This window comes from Triticum dicoccoides, chromosome 2B (genome assembly GCF_002162155.2).
Source record: "Triticum dicoccoides isolate Atlit2015 ecotype Zavitan chromosome 2B, WEW_v2.0, whole genome shotgun sequence".
Taxonomy (NCBI): Eukaryota; Viridiplantae; Streptophyta; class Magnoliopsida; order Poales; family Poaceae; genus Triticum; species Triticum dicoccoides.
The window spans coordinates 727,842,460-727,849,926 of NC_041383.1; positions in this window are offsets into that span (position 1 = coordinate 727,842,460).

Sequence of the window (7,467 nt, forward strand, 5' to 3'; positions counted from 1 at the left end):
GCAACATGTATACTTACAAAATAAGCATTGTAAAGGCTATCCTTGACATTTTATTGAAAATATAGATGCAAAACATTATTCTAAATAACAGCAAGAAAATACCAACAAAATAAAATGACGCTCCAAGCAAAACACATATCATGTGGTGAATAAAAATATAGCTCCAAGTAAAGTTACCGATGAACGAAGAAGAAAGAGGGGATGCCTTCTGGGGCATCCCCAAGCTTAGGCTCTTGGTTGTCCTTCAATATTACCTTGAGGTGCCTTGGGAATCCCCAAGCTTAGGATCTTGCCACTCCTTATTCCGTAGTCCATCGAAACTTCGCCCAAAACTTGAAAACTTCACAACACAAAACTCGTAAGCTCCGTTAGTATAAGAAAATAAATCACCACTTAGGTACTGTTGTGAACTCATTCTAAATTCATATTGGTGTAATATCTAATGTACTACAACTTCTATATGGTTAATACCCTCCGATACTACTCATAGATTCATCAAAATAAGCAAACAACAAATAGAAAACAGAATCTATCAAAAACATAACAGTCTGTTGTAATCTGTATCATTAGAATACTTCTGTAACTCCACAAATTATGAAATAAATTGGATGACCTGAGGAATTTGTCTATTAATCATCTTCAAAAAGAATCAACCTAAAATCACTCTCCAGTAAAAAATGGCAGCTAATCTCGTGAGCGCTAAAGTTTCTGTCTTTTACAGCAAGATCATAAAGACTTCACCCAAGTCTTCCCAAAGGTTCTACTTGGCACAAACACTAATTAAAACATAAAAACACATCTAAACAGAGGCTATATGACTTATTTATTACTAAACAGGAACAAAAAACAAGGAACAGAAATAAAATTGGGTTGCCTCCCAACAAGCGCTATCGTTTAACGCCCCTAGCTAGGCATGATGAATTCAATGATGCTCGCATAAAAGATAAGAATTGAAACATAAAGAGAGCATCATGAAGAATATGACTAGCACATTTAAGTCTAACCCACTTCCTATGCATAGGGATTTTGTGAGCAAACAACTTATGGGAACAATAATCAACTAGCATAGGAAGGCAAAACAAGCATAACTTTAAAACTTTAAGCACATAGAGAGGAAACTTGATATTATTGCAATTCCTACAAGCATATGTTCCTCCCTCATAATAATTTTTAGTAGCATCATGAATGAATTCAACAATATAACCAGCACATAAAGCATTATTTTCATGATTTACTTGCATAGAAATTTTACTACTCTCCACATAAGAAAAGTTATTCTCATCAATAGTAGTGAGAGCAAACTCAACAAAATAACTATCATGTGAAGCATAATCCAATTGAAAATTAAAATCATGATGACAAGTTTCATGGTTATCATTATTCTTAATAGCATACAAGTCATCACAATAGTCATCATATATAACAACTTTGTTCTCATAATCAATTGGAACCTCTTCCGAAATAGTGGATTCATCACTAAATAAAGTCATGACCTCTCCAAATCCACTTTCATCAATATAATCATCATAAATAGGAGGCATGCTTTCATCATAATAAATATTCTCATCAAAACTTGGGGGGCTAAACGCATCATCTTCATCAAACATAGCATCCCCAAGCTTGTGGCTTTGCATATCATTAGCATCATGGGTATTCAAAGAATTCATACTAATAACATTGCAATCATGCTCCTCATTCAAAGATTTAGTGCCAAACATTTTATAGACTTCTTCTTCTAGCACTTGAGCACAATTTTCCTTACCATCATTCTCACAAAAGATATTAAAAAGATGAAGCGTATGAGACAAACTCAATTCCATTTTTTTGTAGTTTTCTTTTATAGACTAAACTAGTGATAAAACAAGAAACAAAAAGATTCGATTGCAAGATCTAAAGATATACCTTCAAGTACTCACCTCCCCGGCAACGGCGCCAGAAAAGAGCTTGATGTCTAGTACACAACCTTCTTCTTATAGACGTTGTTGGGCCTCCAAGTGCAGAGGTTTGTAGGACAGTAGCAAATTTCCCTCAAGTGGATGGCCTAAGGTTTATCAATCCGTGGGAGACGTAGGATGAAGATGGTCTCTCTCAAGCAACCCTGCAACCAAATAACAAAGAGTCTCTTGTGTCCCCAACACACCCAATACAATGGTATATTGTATAGGTGCAATAGTTCGGCGAAGAGATGGTGATACAAGTGCAATATGGATGGTAGATAAAGGTATTTGTAATCTGAAATTATAAAAACAGCAAGGTAACAAGTGGCAAAAGTGACTGTAAACGGTATTGCAATGCTAGGAAACAAGGCCTAAGGTTCATAATTTCACTAGTGCAAGTTCTCTCAACAATAATAACATAACTGGATCATATAACTATCCCTCAACATGCAACAAAGAGTCACTCCAAAGTCACTAATAGCGGGGAACAAACGAAGAGATTATGGTAGGGTACGAAACCACCTCAAAGTTATCCTTTCTAATCTATCTATTCAAGAGTCCGTAGTAAAATAACATGAAGCTATTCTTTCAGTTCGATCTATCATAGAGTTCGTACTAGAATGACACCTTAAGACGCAAATCAACCAAAACCCTAATGTCACCTAGATACTCCATTGTCACCTCAAGTATCCGTGGGCATGATTATACGATATGCATCACACAATCTCAGATTCATCTATTCAACCAACACAAAGTACTTCAAAGAGTGCCCCAAAGTTTCTACCGGAGAGTCAAGATGAAAATGTGTGCCAACCCCTATGCATAAGTTCATTGAACCCGCAAGTTGATCACCAAAACATACATCAAGTAGATCACGTGAATATCCCATTGTCACCATAGATAAGCACGGCAAGACATACATCAAGTGTTCTCAAATCCTTAAAGACTCAATCCGATAAGATAACTTCAAAGGGAAAACTCAATCCATTACAAGAGAGTAGAGGGGGAGAAACATCATAAGATCAAACTATAATAGCAAAGCTCGCGATACGTCAAGATCGTATCACCTCAAGAAAACGAGAGAGGGAGATCAAACACATAGCTACTGGTACATACCCTCAGCCCCGAGGGTGAACTACTCCCTCCTCGTTATGGAGATCGCCGGGTTGATGAAGATGGCCACCGGTGAGGTATCCCCCCTCCGGCAGAGTGCCGAAACAGGGTCCCGATTCGTTTTTGGTGGCTACAGAGGCTTGCGGCAGCGGAACTCCTGATCTATTCTACTCCTCGATGTTTTTAGGGTACATGGACATATATAGGCGAAAGAAGTCGGTCAAGGGAGCCATGAGGGGCCCACGAGGGTGGGGGCGCGCCCAGGGGGGTAGGGCGCGCCTCCCTGCCTCGTGGCCACCTTGAAGCTTCCCTGACGTCTACTCCAAGTCTCCTGGATTGCTTCCGTTCCAAAAATAACTCTCCCGAAGGTTTCATTCTGTTTGGACTTCGTTTGATATTCCTTTTGTGCGAAACACTAGGCAAAAAAACAGCAATATGGATTGGGCCTCCGGTTAATATGTTTGTCCCAAAAATAATATAGAAGTGTATAATAAAACCCATTAAACATCTAAAATGGATAATATAATAGCATGAATACTTCATAAATTATAGATATGTTGGAGACGTATCAGTTGTGGTATAAGCTTCTCGCAAACCAGAGCTTCTCTCACAACAAGCATGATGGTTTCGGTAGGGAACATGCCACCTTGGGGGACGAAATGATATTTGTTGCATGTCACGCCCAAGATGCGACCCTATCCTAAAGGAACTCAAAGGTCCCACCAAGGATAGAAGCGCATCTTGAAGACACTTTTGCAAGGTGGATATCATTACATCAACATTACATAATAGATAGGGATACATACATAAGGCATACAATGCCACACGAATACAACAACATAATACATAAGAGCACCATCCGACTACGGATGAAACACAAACAGAAACTCAAACGACATCCACCCTGCTAGCCCAGGCTGCCGACCTGGAACCTATCCCCTGATCGAAGAAGAAGCAGAAGAAGAACTCCAAAACAAGCAAACATCGCTCTCGCGTCAAGATCATCGCATAACCTATACCTGCATATGTTGTTATAGTAATCTGTGAGCCACGAGGACTCAGCAATCCCATTACCATGGGTATCAAGACTAGCAAAGCTTAAAGGGTAAGGAAGGGGTAAAGTGGTGAGGTTGCAGCAGCGACTAAGCAATATATGGTGGCTAACATACGCAAATAAGAGCGAGAAGAGAGCAAACAGAATGGTCGTGAAGCTAGCAATGATCAAGAAGTGATCCTGAACTCCTACTTACGTCAAGCATAACCCAAAAACCGTGTTCACTTCCCGGACTCCGCCGAAAAGAGACCATCACGGCTACACACACGGTTGATGCGTTTTAATTCGGATCTGGTGTCAAGTTATCTACAACCGGACATTAACAAATTCCCATCTGCCCATAACCGCGGGCACGGCTTTCGAAAGTTTATACCCTGCAGGGGTGTCCCAACTTAGCCCATGATAAGCTCTCGCGATCAACGAAGGATATACCTTCTCCCAGGAAGACCCGATCAGACTCGGAATCCCGATTTACAAGACATTTCGACAATGGTAAAACAAGACCAGCAAAGCCGCCCGACGTGCTGACAAATCCCGATAGGAGCTGCACATATCTCGTTCTCAGGGCACACCGGATAAGCTAAGCGTACAGGTACCGACGTAATCCAAGTTGCCAAGGAATGGTCCCGCACGGTGCTCTAGTTTGGACCAACACTCGGAGGAGCACTGGCCCGGGGGGTAAATAAAGATGACCCTCGGGCTCCGGAAACCCAAGGGAAAAAGGGCTAGGTGAGGCAAATGGTAAAACCAAGGTTGGGCCTTGCTGGAGGAGTTTTATTCAAAGCGAACTGTCAAGGGGGTCCCATAAATCATCCAACCGCGTGAGGAACGCAAAATCCGGGAACATAACACCGGTATGACAGAAACTAGGGCGGCAAGAGTGGAACAAAACACCAGGCATAAGGCCGAGTCTTCCACCCTTTACCAAGTATATAGATGCATTAACTAAATAAGAGATATTGTGATATCCCAACATAATCCTGTCCATCATGGGGCAATCTTCAACTTCACCTGCAACTAACAACACTATAAGAGGGGCTGAGCAAAGCGATAACATAGTCAAGCAATGATTTGCTAAGAAGGGTGAAAGGTTAGAGGCTGACATGGCAATTTGGGAGGCTTGAATAACAAGTGATAGGTAGCGCAGCATAGCGATAGAACGAAGCAACTAGCACAGCAATGATAGTAGTGAGATCCAAGGTGACGGTCATCTTGCTTGAAATTCCGCAAGGAAGAAGAACGAGTCCATGAAGAAGATGAAGCCACGAAGACGAACCAAGCGTAGACGAACGAATCCTCACGATCACAACGAAACGGGAACTATCGAGAAGAAGCACACAACATAGTAAACACACCACACATATACAAGACATGATGCTCAACCAAGTATGATGCAAGACAAGACTACATGAAGCTACTCATGGCAAGAGATGATGCAAACAAGAGCAACACATCAAGGCAAGTTTAAATGAGGCCGGGAACAACATATAATAAATCCGGTAAGTCCTCATATACAAATTTCGAAATTGGTCCAGATCTGAATAAACCTTATGTTCAAGTTGTTACACAGCAAGTTAAGATGCACCAAGATGATCTACACGAAATTCTAGTCAAGTTACATATAAAGTTCATTTAGTTCGGAGCTACGGCCTAGACGATATGAGCAAAACAAGTTAAACATGACATTAATGCAAAAATGCATACAAACATCAAGCAAACATACCAAAACAAGGATTCAACAAGATAATATGAAACTACATGCATAATCAAGCAAGTTTCATATAGAGCACACTCAAAACAGAGCAACGGTTCAACACACACACACTATACAAGTCTAAAGGACAAGCTGTCCAAAACAGCAACTAGGCATATTGCAAGCATCAAAACAACATGCTACAGCATCTCAACATAAGAACAAAAGGCATGGACATGATGTACAGGTAAAGCATAACAAAACATGAACACTGAGTTATCTCCATAAATCACTAGAACATGGTCCAACGCACATGGCAAGATTGCATATAGTAACAGTTTCAGACTTTGCAGAAATGACATCAGGTTGCAATGTTTAGAGCTGTCTAACAACATGTTACAGGAACTTATCATGGCAAACAAAGGCATGGCATGATACTACTAAATGCATAGAACAAAAGTCCTTTACTGACCATGAGCCACAAAGGATCAGAAGATATGATGGCACCCACGTAAACATAGCAAGTTATATGACAGATTCATACATGGCAGGAACAACAATAAGTAGGCATGTTGGTGAGCTTGTACCACTCACCACAGAGCAATACATGGCATGACAAGGCAACCAACAGTAAGAAGACATGTTTATGAAGCTAAGCATGGCAAGAGAAAGTTCATAGGGTGCATGGATCACTAGCAAAACACATGGAAAAACTGAACTTAATGTTAACAGGCTGACAGCAACAATATATAGCAATTTGAGAGCAAGATTACAACAAGCTACAGCAGGCTATAAATGCAACCAGGGGCATGGATGGATAGAGCATGACACTTATAACAAAACATCCTTAGTAAACATCTCCAGATTATGCATAGAATGACTTGTAGCAGCAGGTTTACATAGCATCACAAAATAACAGATTCAGCCTAGCAAAACAGCAACAGCAAGTACCCTACTTAACAAGCTCGATGCAGTCAGTACAAGACTCACAAAAATACATGGATGGCACCCCTGTAAAGATGGCATGATGTAGTTCAAAACATATGTAGAGCTCATGCTCATAAGATGCACACATCAAATGCAACAAAAATGACAAATCATCAAGTTCTGCTAACAGACAGCAGTCAAGATCATGTGGCACTCTTGCAACGATGATTCAGGCATCTAGATGAACTCAAACAAACATGGCACAATGGAACAAAATGAAAAGCATCTCACAGAACATTTTGATATATTATGCATGCAAAACAGGGTAGCACACGCGGAGTTATGGCATGATGAACTTAGCACCAGAATATGCAAAAAAACTGGGACTTAGCCAAATTTCGATAAAAACAGGGTGAGCGTAATATAGCTAAGCAGCGCATGGGCGAAGGATAGTGGGCTGCTCACCAACGGGCCTGGCCCAGTACAGAGGAGGACAAGGCGGGCCGGTGGGAAGCTTGGGCTGGGCCGGCGAGGACCGGGCCCACGCGGGCGACGGGTGGGGGCGGCGCCCTCGCGCTCACGCGCGGAGGCAGGGGAGGCCGGCGGCGCGAAGGAATCCGGCGAGGGCGGCGCGCCGGCGATGGAGGAGGCCGGGAATGGGGCGGCGCGGGGCGGATCCGGCCGCCTGGCCACCGGATCTGGCTGGAGCGAGGACAAACAGGCGGCGGCGACGGCGGGCGCCG